The sequence below is a fragment of the Anabrus simplex genome, chromosome 2 (genome assembly GCF_040414725.1).
Source record: "Anabrus simplex isolate iqAnaSimp1 chromosome 2, ASM4041472v1, whole genome shotgun sequence".
NCBI lineage: Eukaryota > Metazoa > Arthropoda > Insecta > Orthoptera > Tettigoniidae > Anabrus > Anabrus simplex.
The window spans coordinates 736,652,441-736,666,214 of NC_090266.1; positions in this window are offsets into that span (position 1 = coordinate 736,652,441).

A 13,774-nucleotide genomic window follows, 5' to 3' on the forward strand; every position below is an offset into this window, starting at 1 on the left:
AAATACATGTCATAACTGACATCAGTCACTACTTCCTGTCATCACCTCAGGTGCCACGTGCATTTCTAGTTCTTCTGAAACAATTTCTGCATTGGTTTCTTTATTTTTGAAACCTGCTTTACAGAAACAGTTTGTGATTGTTTGCTCTGTGATCTGCTTCCAAGCTCTGCTTAACATTTGAGTAGCATCTAACAGATTAATTTTAGTTTGCTTCATGTCATTGTCCAGGATTTTAATAATTACCTGTCATCGATAAAAATGTTTTAAATTGTCATATTGGGAGAACGGTACACTATCCTAATGCTCTTGAGCTCAGGAGTCTTGTAATGAGCTGTGCAGTTGTCAATAAAGTGCAACATTTTCTGTTAGCCCCATACATTTTTTGTCTAGCACTACATGCTAATTTTCAAAAAGTTCACTAGTCATCCAGGCTTTTTTGTTAGCCGTGTACTGTACTGGAAGACTTTTAACAGCTTTAAAACATCTTAGTTTTGCTGATTTCCCTATCATTAGCAACTGTAACTTTTCAGAGCCATCCATATTTGCCCCAACTAGAACCGTTGCTGTTTCCGTGCTGTTTTCCCCACCACTGCAATTTCCTCCTTTAACCCTAGTACTGCTGCAGGATTTTACCTCAAATGTTGAGGGTAAAGTTACTGCATTACAGACATTTAAAAAAAAATATTTGTAGCCACAAATAAGTCTTAGTATACATGTATTGTATACCATTTTAAAATTTAGAAGTAGCACCAAACGTTGATTTAAGAGACAAAAAGGTTAAATTAATAACAATGGTTAATACTGTGAAAAATATATTAAAATGTTTTACCAATTACAAAAATGTTTAAAAATCCTGGCCTAGAAGTGGCTGAAATAAATGGTTGATATGAATGAAAATATTATTTATGTAATTTGTGCACTATAAGCTTATGATGGAGATCCATTACATTAATATTAAGCCATTAGTTCCCTTTTGAAAAAATAAAAGATTTACCTCAACATTTTTCAGAAATTACTTACCAGCATGGTGGAATAAAGTCTTCAAACCCTCTTCTTTTTGGTGTTGTAATCCAAGTCCTTGTAACAGTTCACACATACACCAACATCACATCCAAAGCAGCCATAGTTGGACCTTTTCACTTTTTTATTTCCAGGAGAATTGCATACAACACACCTACGTTGACGATTATTGGGAAGTTTCTCTATAGTATGAGAGGTGTTGCCGGAAGCTGGCATGTTTTGAACTTCTTCAGCACCACAGAAAGATTCCACAATGTTCACAATAAAGTCATACCTTGATATTAGTTTATCTTCATCTGTATTCTGTGTATATAGAATATAGGCATTGAGGATGGCCATGTCAACAATATGAAAAAAAAGTTTGTACCAATTCCTATGGCTAGCTCATTCAGGTGACACATGATCAATTTTCTGATCAGACACATCAATGCCCCTCATCCCTTTCGTATACTCTGTCACTACAACTGGCATAAAAATTTCCCTCCCCTTCAAAGATCTACGTTTCACCTTGTGGTTGATAGCTGGGCATGCAGTAGAGAGAACTGACAATAAATTTTTCTGGGATTTTTTCTCTCTCCATGCAGTGAACAGCAAAGGGCAACACCGAGCTCGATAGCTGCAGTCGCTTAAGTGCGGCCAGTATCCAGTATTCGGGAGATAGTAGGTTCGAACTCCACTGTCGGCAGCCCTGGAAATGGTTTTCTGTGGTTTCCCATTTTCACACCAGGCTGTACCTTAATTAAGGCCACGGCCGCTTCCTTCCCACTCCTAGCCCTTCCCTGTCCCATCATCGCCGTAAGACCTATCTGTGTCGGTGCGACGTAAAACAACTTGCAAAGGGCAACTTCATTTGTATACAATTTGTTCAGGCTTTAATATTAAAGAGTTTATTCCTGGAGGAAGATTTTTTATTTTACTATGAACAGTACCGATAAAAAGAGTGTTCTTTTCCCAAAGAGCTACTGCCAGGTCAGCAGAAGTATACCAGTTGTCTACAACAATATGGTACCCCCCCCCCCCCCCGATATATTTCCAACACTGTTCAGTAAACTGAAAACTACATCATACCCCCAATCCTTTGCCACTTGGTGCAGAACCTCCAGACTTTACAGGTGAATAAACACTGAACTGCATTGTATATGAGGAAACTGGTTCACACACCTTGAAAAATTTAATTCCCCACTGGTGGTGATGCTTGTTTGGCAGATACTGAATCAGATGAGTTCTGTTTTTAGTACCAACTAATGTCTCATCAATACTGAGTGTTTTCCCTGGAACATAGTGATTTTTAAAACAAGAATTGAAGTGGTCAATGGCTGGCCTAACCTTGAAGAGGGGATCATAGTCCAGGTCACCTGGTTTCTTGCTGCATGTGTTGTCCACGATATGGAAAAATCTGATTATTAGTAAGAAAGTATCCTCTGCCATCACTTTTCTAAAGAAGGGTGTATCTTGATTAGGGTGCTGAGTTGACCAATAACTTGACAGGTTCCTTTTCTTCACAAGACCCATATTTATGACCAAGCCAATAAAACGTTTTAAATCTGCCATCCCAATACCACCATCTGGCCATAGACGAAATCGACTGTGCTTCTGTAGTACACCTAACTTACGAATGTATTGTCTGGCATAACGATTAGTCTCTTGCACTAATAATCTCCAGAACCCAAGGTTAAAAAACAGAAAGAAGTACAAGATTGGGGCTGCATTGCAGGGAGGCATATTTCTGGGTCCTGGGTGGTGAACAGTAAATGAGACACTTTTTCCGGGTAATTCACTTTCTGGAGTTTCCCCATCACACCAATTCACACTCACGCCTTCAATACTTACATTACCAGTTGCCTGAAAACCTGTTGTAGAACCTGGAAGTTCATCAACATACACGTCACTGGATTTTGGGACACCTTGTGATAATCTACCCATTCCACTCACGATTTCATTTTCATTTTCGTCATCTGATGAACTCTCCAAATTATCCTCCACACAATAATCATCATCACCACTATCCGTACCATCATAAATAAGTCTTTCATTTTCATTATCGTCAACATAGACGCCATGTTGCTTAACCAATAACTTCAAGTGTAAAGATAAAATAGTGTCCGCCTTCCAAACAAATTATATTTTTGACTCACAAATAGTTTTAAAAGAAAGATAAACCTTCCAACTAGCAGGTAAACATACTACTCCTGCCATCTCTTGAGATTCTTACGAACTACGACGATTTTCCCGACCGTCTGTCAGGCAGACTATCGCAGTTGAGAAACAGCCACACCATCTGTCAGACAGGCGGTCCGCAGTTCTTGGGTTATATTTTATATTTTATATTTTATCTGGCATGCACAAAAAAAAAAAAAAGCAGTTTCATATATGTTGAAGATGTTTTTTGGTTCATAATTTGCAATGAGCTCAGACAGTCCATTTAACCACTCGGCCATTTCTTCATTAACTGAGGCACTTTCATCACACATATTCTTAAAACAAGTGCCTTTTCTTTCTTTATGCAGTAAAACAAATTTGAGATTGCTTTAAAATTAACAATGCTTAAATTTTTTGGCAATTTTTTCTGCCTTAGAATGCCCTAATGGACCACTTAATGGAACTTTATAATAATCACGGGACTGTTTGAACCACTTTAAAATACTCTTGTCAATATAGAGAATTTCATCTCCTCTCATTCGGTTCCTTTCTCCTCAGTTTTGTAAAACCCAGCTTTCTATGATTTTGTCCTTATTTTTTATGTATGTTGACAACATGTTAGGCAAGATTACATACTCTTTGGTGATTTCAGTCTTCTTCTTTACTCCTCTTTCCACTTCTCTTAGCACTTCAACCATTTTTGAAAGTGTTAAACTACTGTATGCACCACACTTGACATTTTGAACACAATGAGAGAAGAAAGGTTCACATTACAAGGTTGACGACTTCGGAATGGGGGGAGGGGAAGATTTCCAGTGGTCAATTGCAGATGCCCGTAAACAAATGATGGTCAAGGCCATGCTGATCCTATACTCATTGACATGCGCAGAGATAAAGGTTAAATCTGTTAACAATAGCATCTACCTGACCATAAATAGGAAGCCACAGTAGAAATAGAGAATCCTTGGGAATCATCCGAAGGCTTCAGTTCGTGACACCATTAGAAGTTAAACTTGCGTAAAAATCTTGAGTTTGAAAATTCCAAATTTAAGCTTCTAAAATTCAAATGAAATATGACTTTTTTGTATTGTTTAGAATAGAAATTTCAAGGGGAATAAACTTTTATTTGAATTATTCAATGTCGAATTAACCAGAGTCCACTATAATAGAAGTTAGTCCTTTTTTTAATTTACTTCCCTTTTTGCTTTACTCAGAAGTTCATAAAACCTGTTACAGCTGCTAATTTCCAATTTGTTAAATTGTATTATTTTAGTAAAGTAAAAAGCAAATTCATTAATTCAAAATGTAGTTATTTTGTCCAAAGTCATTGCCACAAAAATAACTTGAAGCATCCCAATGAGGATAGTGATGCTAGCAAACAGCACTTACCATCTTGCTATAGTAAATCTTAATATTGATAGAATTTTAATATTCTGAAGCTCATATGTTTTTTCAAAGTCATATTATATCATAAGATTTAGGTGGTAATATGAGGATTAACCTATGTTTGCGCTTTTACAGTTACCTAAATATACAGTATTGACTTTTCTTGACATTCCTTGAAAAATTAGACTGGTTTGAGAGAAATGTATTGTCATTCCATTCTTTGTGACTACTAGATAATGTGTGTGTGTGGCCAATGTGTGATATTGTAAAATGGTGAAATGTAAAGAACATAGATTTTTCAAGCATTCAGCAGTATTTATTCAACAGTTTTGTATTATAAGAGGTTTTTTTAAAGTTACTTGAAAATGTCATAAATGGGACCTAAGTTTAACATTAATACTCACTAGATTATAAAAGGCTGACTTCAGACAAATTATTAAAACTGTGTTAGGAAAATATTGGGAAGAGGAGCGACTTGCTGAGGTAAGTACATGAAAGGCACATAAGTGGTAGAGTGGAACAACACAAAAAGAACTGCATTGGATCATCAGTCAGAGAGAAGGAAATGAAAGGGAGAGGTTTGTCACTTTACGAAATATATATAAAGATTTGTCTTAAGTGAACCTTTCAGATGTTTCGACCTAGGTCTACCTTGGATTTAAGAATGAACCTGTGATTCTCTCTTCCTCTACACTGCCATTTTGGAAGAAGACAAAGACTAATTCTTAAAATGGTTCACCTGCCTACATTTGTGTCATGTACCTGACTTTCCATATTCTTACAGCTCACTTACCTTCTTAATAGCTGTCTCGACAAGCACCTCATCCCGTATGGCTCCATAAACTTACTCATTCTATCTGGAGTTCCTGCTATTATATAGCTTCATCTCAAACTGGACTTACTCTCTGAATGATGATGATATAAGGCCAAAATAACATTTATTTTTGTGTCTTACTACTCTTTTGTGTCCTCATAGGCCTATGTTACTTTTCTTGGCATATTTTTGTACTTACCCAGCTTGTTACAGTGATCATTACAAATATTTACAGGGAAAAGAAAGCATTCATTTAGGTTAATTTAGTGTGCCACACATGGAAGGTGCATTTGAACTGTAATTGTTGGTTTTAATTACATTCCATGTTTTTGAAGTTATTCATGGATCTGTAACAGAAACTCATTTTGTCAAGTATGTGAACAACTAACAGGGAAGAAATTTACATGTTCTCAAATTATTGAAAATTTAGACATTGAAGATCTGAAAAGTTTCAAGCTATTCTTATGATTTTCTTTATTTTTAGTTGTTTATGTTGAAATATTATCTGATGGTTGGATCTTTCTAGTTACAAGAGATGAAGTCTAACACTGCTCATGTTTTAACTAATGTAGTACTGCCACACGTGCTATCATTGTGTCAGAGACCATAGTACAAGAAACAACCAACTTATTTGTCCATTCTGTGCCTTTAACAATCCAGACATTCTGCTATATCATTAGGAAAAATGTTATGGAAACATGAGCAGATTGCAAGTTGTTGGATGACGTACAAGAATGAGCAAGTTAAGAAATTAGGAATTGTATAATTGGAGTTAATTACCATGGTGTGCTATACTTCTGAACTTGGATAATCACCTACGAGATTCCTACTCTAAATGTTTGATCTACAGTATTGTGTTAATTTTATGAGAATGATAATCAAGGCCCATTTTCATCAACACCTGTTAAATATATACTAACAAGTAATTAGTTAATACCGAGTTTAAAATTTAATAACGTGTTAGATTTCTTGCGTTCCTTCAAACTTATTCTGTGAAATGTTAATTAATTGACTGTTAACTCTCCCAACGAGCCTCCGTGGCTCAGACGGCAGCACGTCGACCTCTCACCGCTGGATACCGTGGTTCAAATCCCAGTCACTCCATGTGAGATTTGTGCTGGACAAAGTGGAGGTGGGACAGGTTTTTCTCCGGGTACTCCAGTTTTCCCTGTCACCTTTCATTCCAGCAACACTCTCCATTATCATTTCATAGCATTTATCACTCTTTAATAAATCACCTTGGGAGTGGCGACCCCATTGTAATAACAGCCTATATATGTTTCATTCATTACATCCCTGACCCGGTCAATGACTGGAAAACAGGTTGTAGGTTTTCAATTCTCCCAACATTGTGAACTGATGTGAATCAAGGAGGGAGTGGTATAAACATGCTGCTTTACAGTGTGCTCTGATGCACTTTTGTTTGAATACACCTGTTAAATATGGTGCCTGAAGTAAAAAGGAATCAAGGTTCTAATTTTTCCTCCTTCAAAAAGGAAGTTCATCTCTAGTGAGCATAGTAATTGTTAACACTGTCTGGCATTTCATCCGTAATCCCAAGTTAAGACCAGGAAATCTTCTTTTCCAGACCCCTACCATCCTTTCCACGCAATTCTGTATTCTGATACGCGCTACATTGTAACGGTTTTGAGGTCTTTCTTCAGGATGCAAGTATGGGGTTAAAACATACTTTCTTAGTGGGTATCCACTATCACCTACTAAAATACCTTTGTTAATTGTCCCCATTTCACCCTGTGTTCTGATATGTGAGTTACTAAATATTGTACCATACTCTCGTGTACAGAACCAGGCCACTTAGCAACTATATCCCTGATTTGGAAGTTAGGATCACTAATTACGTGAACATTAACAGAAAAGTATCCCTTCCAGTTAAAAATATATTTCGGCCCTATTGCCCCCAGGTGACTGGATTCTTATGTGTGTACAATCTATTGCACCTAAAACACCAGGAAAAAGGCTTAGTTCAAAGAAGTCTCAAATAATTAGCTAACATTCTTGTACTGAAGGAAATGTTACATACCTTCTCATGGATGCTATTGCTGTGGAAACTCGACTAATAACTCTACTAGAATAGATTGGAATACTCCCATCCCCTAGTTGCGGATCACCTGAAACTGGGGAGAGAGCATTCTTTTAATGTAATTCATCAAGTTTGATACATGCATTTTACCGGGCGAGTTGGCTGTGCAGTTAGGGGCGTGCAGCTGCGAGCTTATATGCTGGAGATAGTGGGTTCAAATCCCCACTGTCAGTAGCCCTGAAGCTTTTCAGTTGTTTCCCATTTTCACACCAGGCAAATACTGGGGCTGTACCTTAATTAAGGGCATGGCCACCTTCTTCCCACTCCTAGGCTTTTCCTGTCCCATCGTCACTATATGACCTATCTGTATCAGTGTGACCTGAAGCAAATTGTTTAAAAAAAATGCTTTGCATTTAAATTTTCTCTTATAATTAGAGTATTTGATTATTATTACTGCACAAAATATATTTTGTTTTGTCCTAGATGTTAACAATGCTATATAATCTAGGTTCTAGGACAACATGTATCTTCCCCTTCCTTAGCTTGTTTAATGCTTACTTTTGTGTCGCAAGTTTTATGGATTATCCTACCATTACAACATGCCCCATGTCTGAATTGAATGAGTGGATAACTCCATGAATTGGTAGATGGATGATTTCTTGTTGGAAATACACTGACTGACAGAGCAAATGCAACACCAAGAAGGAGTGGTTCGAAAGGGATGAAAGTTGGGGAAAAAACAGAGACGGCACGGACGAATAATTGATGTTTATTTCAAACCGATATGCAGGTTACACAATGCGCACGGCATCGACTCAGTAGTATGTAGGACCACCGCGAGCGGCGATGCACGCAGAAACCCGTCGAGGTACAGAGTCAATAAGAGTGTCCTGAGGGATGGTTCTCCATTCTCTGTCAACCATTTGCCACAGTTGGTCATCCGTACGAGGCTGGGGCAGAGTTTGCAAACGGCGTCCAATGAGATCCCACACCACACGTGTTCGATTGGTGAGAGATCCGGAGAGTATGCTGGCCACGGAAGCATCTGTACACCTCGTAGAGCCTGTTGGGAGATGCGAGCAGTGTGTGGGCGGGCATTATCCTGCTGAAACAGAGCATTGGGCAGCCCCTGAAGGTACGGGAGTGCTACCGGCCGCAGCACATGCTGCACGTAGCGGTGGGCATTTAACGTGCCTTGAATACGCACTAGAGGTGACGTGGAATCATACGCAATAGCGCCCCAAACCATGATGCCGCGTTGTCTAGCGGTAGGGCGCTCCACAGTTACTGCCGGATTTGACCTTTCTCCACGCCGACGCCACACTCGTCTGCGGTGACTATCACTGACAGAACAGAAGCGTGACTCATCAGAGAACACGACGTTCCACCATTCCCTTATCCAAGTCGCTCTAGCCCGGCACCATGCCAGGCGTGCACGTCTATGCTGTGGAGTCAATGGTAGTCTTCTGAGCGGACGCCGGGAGTGCAGGCCTCCTTCAACCAATCGACGGGAAATTGTTCTGGTCGATATTGGAACAGCCAGGGTGTCTTGCACATGCTGAAGAATGGCGGTTGACGTGGCGTGCGGGGCTGCCACCGCTTGGCGGCGGATGCGCCGATCCTCGCGTGCTGACGTCATTCGGGCTGCGCCTGGACCCCTCGCACGTGCCACATGTCCCTGCGCCAACCATCTTCGCCACAGGCGCTGCACCATGGACACATCCCTATGGGTATCGGCTGCGATTTGACGAAGCGACCAACCTGCCCTTCTCAGCCCGATCACCATACCCCTCGTAAAGTCGTCTGTCTGCTGGAAATGCCTCTGTTGACGGCGGCCTGGCATTCTTAGCTATACACGTGTCCTGTGGCATACAACAACATGTTCTACAATGACTGTCGGCTGAGAAATCATGGTACGAAGTGGGCCATTCGCCAACGCCGTGTCCCATTTATCGTTCGCTACGTGCGCAGCACAGCGGCGCATTTCACATCATGAGCATACCTCAGTGATGTCAGTCTACCCTGCAATTGGCATAAAGTTCTGACCACTCCTTCTTGGTGTTGCATTTGCTCTGTCAGTCAGTGTATATTGGACTGCATTGAGCATTCCATTATGAGTGAGATCCTGACTGCCTAAATGAACGAATGGATGAATTAACAGATGAATGACTCAGTGCATGAATGAATGGACTGGATTCCAAGTCTTCTCTCCCAGTTGCAGATAACCACCAACTGTAGAGAGAGTTTCATGCATTATGAATTGATGAATGAATGCTTCCCAGATTGAATTTCACACCAGAGTGAATGGATAAACACTCTTCTCTCCCAGTCATGGATAGCCACCAACTGGAAAGAGAGCATTCAGTAGAGGATGCATGCTTAATTGTCAACTAGTGAAATAACTTGAACTTTTAACTGTGGATGAAAGAAATACCAACTGCCTAAATAGTTAAATGAATTGATGGATGGCTGAATGCCCCCTGCGGGTGGGGGACGCACATGTAGAATACACCCGCGGTATCCCCTGCCTGTCGTAAGAGGCGACTAAAAGGGGCGACCAAGGGCTGACTGAATTAGAACCATGAAACTAATTTTGAATCGTATCATCACGCGGGGAACACCATAAGTGCCTATACTTGCGAGTAGTACCACTAAATTCGGTACGAAATAGGTTTGTGATTAGTAGCAGTTAAAGCCTGGCCTGGTGGATTCCAGTACCCGTGCGTCGTACCCATGTGTGCAACACCGCGGGTCTGGGCGTAGCCTGTGAGTTGTACCACTATATGAGCAGCACCGTGGGTCTGCGTTGCCTGTGATTAGTACCCACTATGTGAGGAACACCACAGGAATACCGGCGCCCGTGTTTAGTACACCTAGGTGGGGAACCTTCTCGGTTTGCGTTGACTCTGAGTTGGGCCATTGTGTGAGACACACCATAGGTCTGCGTTACTTGTACGTATTGCAATACTTGTGAGTAGTACCATCTTTTATGGAACACCGTGAGTCTTCGCTACTTCTTATTAATACCCCAACATGACACATACCATGGTTCTATTTTACTCGCGACATGTACCATTCTGTGGGGCCTTAGACGTGGATTTTGCACCCCCTTTAGACACCAAGCATCATTGTGCTTGATAAGTGGTTCCTTGGTCAGTAATAATGTTATTTTCGATCTGTATTGAGTCCGATCCACTGGTTTTTGTTTGTTTGTTTTGTGTTTTGTTGAGTTCCTGTCCATCCATTCATTCTTCATGCCATATTTTATTTTTATTTTGGTCAGTGGATGCCTTTGCAATTTTTGTTCTTTCATTTCGTACCATTAGGGGCCGATGACCTTCGATGTTAGGCCCCTTAAAACAACAAGCATCATCATCATCGATGGCTGAATGCATGAATGAATGGACTGGATTCCAGGTCCTCACTCCCAGTCATGGATAACCACCAACTGGGAAGAGAGTTTTATGAATGCATGCATGACTGAATGAATTAATGAATGAAGGGATGTTCTCATCAATTCACCTGTACTCAATGGCTGAATTAAGGATAGAAGATAATAGAACAATTTAGCCCTATATATTACTACATTTGATATTATATTATATTTAACTTACTAGTAATTACAGTATATTTGTTTTCTAGGACAGGCATGCCTCTTATCCTTATCCTTCATTATTCTTGTTCATATTTGTTTGATGTTTATTTCCTTTTTCCACAATACTTTTAAAAATACAAACAAATTTCTCTATTCTTCCTGGTGTAATCCACTCTTTATTTAATAGTTTAACAATTGTATGGAATTCTCTCTTTCCATTTTGTTTTATATTCACTTTCCAGATATTTAACTCTCAGTCCTTCAGTTGCCCTGCATACTCTTAATGGATGCGCTTCTTCCATTTCTTCTCCACAGAGTAAACACTGATTTTCATTTCTCTCTCTCTCCCTCTGACCCTTATTTTTATATATTCCCCTTAGCCACCACACCATTCCTCTTACTTCTCCGTAAGGAACCTTTCTCCCCTTATTGCCATATTTTGTATAATTTTACGAAATTCCAACAGTGTCCTTTTTGTTCCACATTCTGCCATAATTCTCAATATCCTTCATTTATTTATTTATTTATTTATTTATTTATTTATTTATTTATTTATTTATTCTAACCATTACTTCCTTACTGAATTCCTTATCTTTATACTGAATTTCTTCAGTGGGAAGCTTCCCATTCCTATTATGCAGAGCATCCTTTTCACTCTCATTTTTTTTTTTTTTTTTTTTTTTTTTGCTATTGGCATTACGTCGCCTCGACACAGATAGGTCTTATAGCGACGATGGGACAGGAAAGGGCTAGGACTGGGAAGGAAGCTGCCGTGGCCTTAATTAAGGTACAGCCCCAGCATTTGTCTGGTGTGAAAATGGGAAACCACGGAAAACCATCTTCAGGGCTGCCGACAGTGGGGTTCGAACCCACTATCTCCCGAATACTGGATACTGGCCGTACTTAAGCGACTGCAGCTATCGAGCTCGGTTCTCCCCTTCTTAATCTTAACCAATATTTTATTACTTTCCTGGCTATATCTGCTTGAATGCCTACATCCTGCTCCATCTCGCATAGCTGGTTTACCGACCACTGCCTTCTCCACATGTCACTCACAACTGCGAGTCTACTTCCACGGATATAAGCTTTTAGTTCTGATTGCCGTTCTTTTAGTAAATGAAAACGAAGCATTTTCGTATTTTTCATTTCCTCTTGATCAAATTCTTTCTTGATCCATATTTTTTTGCCCTTTCAGCTTTTTTGCTCCCTCCAAAAAATGTTGATTCTTCCTGCTCGATACCATACTTACTTTGATCGGTCTGCTTCCCGTATTTTTCCCTAGTCTGAGTACACAATAAATGTCACTGTCATAAAATACAACTTCCAGTTTCTCTCTGATGAAGGAAAGTACTCTGCCCAACAATTCAATTCTCTATCTTTCTCTATCAACCCATAACTTCTCTCGAATCCGTTCCTTTAGTTTCATTTTTTTTATCCTTCTTTCTAATTTCAGGACTTAATTCTTCATTTCAGCCATCTCTGTCTTATCCTGTAGCAGGCTCTCCTTGATATAGCTGAGTTCCACTTCTAAGAAGGTCCTCAGTTCATTAAATTCTCTACTTTGCTCCATTAGCATTTTCCACGTCTTATCCACTTTCAATACCTCCTTGAGCTCCTCCACATTTTCCCAAGACAGTCCAGGCCTTCGGTTTAATTCAGTACCACCGATCACCAATAGCACCATCACCACTGATGTCAACACCATCTGCTTGATGTTATGGTTATTGATTCCAGTCTGTATTGCTTTCATTTTCATTCTGGTATAGCGCACCGATATTGCTCTATTGATACTCCCACGTTCCGTTGAGTCACTCACCTTCGTACTTCCTACACTTGTCATATCAATACCTGCAACATTGGAGAAAGAGTTAAGTTTCTCTCGTGGGATATGCTAACCTCGCTCAAATTTTGTCAACAACCTTAGCAACGACTCTTTACAATAACCTGTGTCTTTGAAGAAATTCTGCATGCGTCAGATTTTTAAAAGTGTCATTATGTCGCAAACCTCTTCTTCGATCAGGATTGTTGTTTAAAAGATCTAAATAGAGCAATTCCGCATATAAAGGGTGATTCGCAGTAGCCTTTTTGGAACATTTGCTAAATGTTGGCCATTTAACATGGGAAATGGGAATGTTAACTTTAACACAAAATCGAACATCCATTACCATTAACAGTTGTTGATGAAATGCAAATTTTGTTAAATCGGGTGTTTAAATGATCTAAGAGCTTGTAAAGTACTAACAAGTGTTGATGAAACTGGACCTAAATGGGTTGTATGAAATGAAGAAAGTATTTATGGAGAGATCTGATACAGAAGTAAAATATATTGGTGAGAAATGTCTTGCAGTACCTAGGACTCCCAACTTCGTTACAGAAGGATGAATGGAGAAATAAATTAAACTGTGTTGGATATTCCAGCTTACAGCATGCATTAATTAAGATGGAAAAATTAGTTCAGGTGGCAATGCTTTATCAAACCAGTCTGCAGACAAATGTATCAGATGACATTCTGTAGTAATTTAACTGTGATCTGCACTTATTTTATTATTGTATTTTACTTTTTAACCTGTATTATGATTTTTTGTTTCCAAATTTCAGCTATATTCCTTGTGAGGCAATAATAAATTGATTGTGTTTACCATAAATGATTAATGCACTTAATTTTCAGATTGCTTCATCTACAATCTATTTTTCAATAAAAAGTATTGTTTCAGGATTTATTTTTTTTGTAACATCTTTGTTTCAAATGTATTTGGAAAGTTATATAATAAATTTAAAC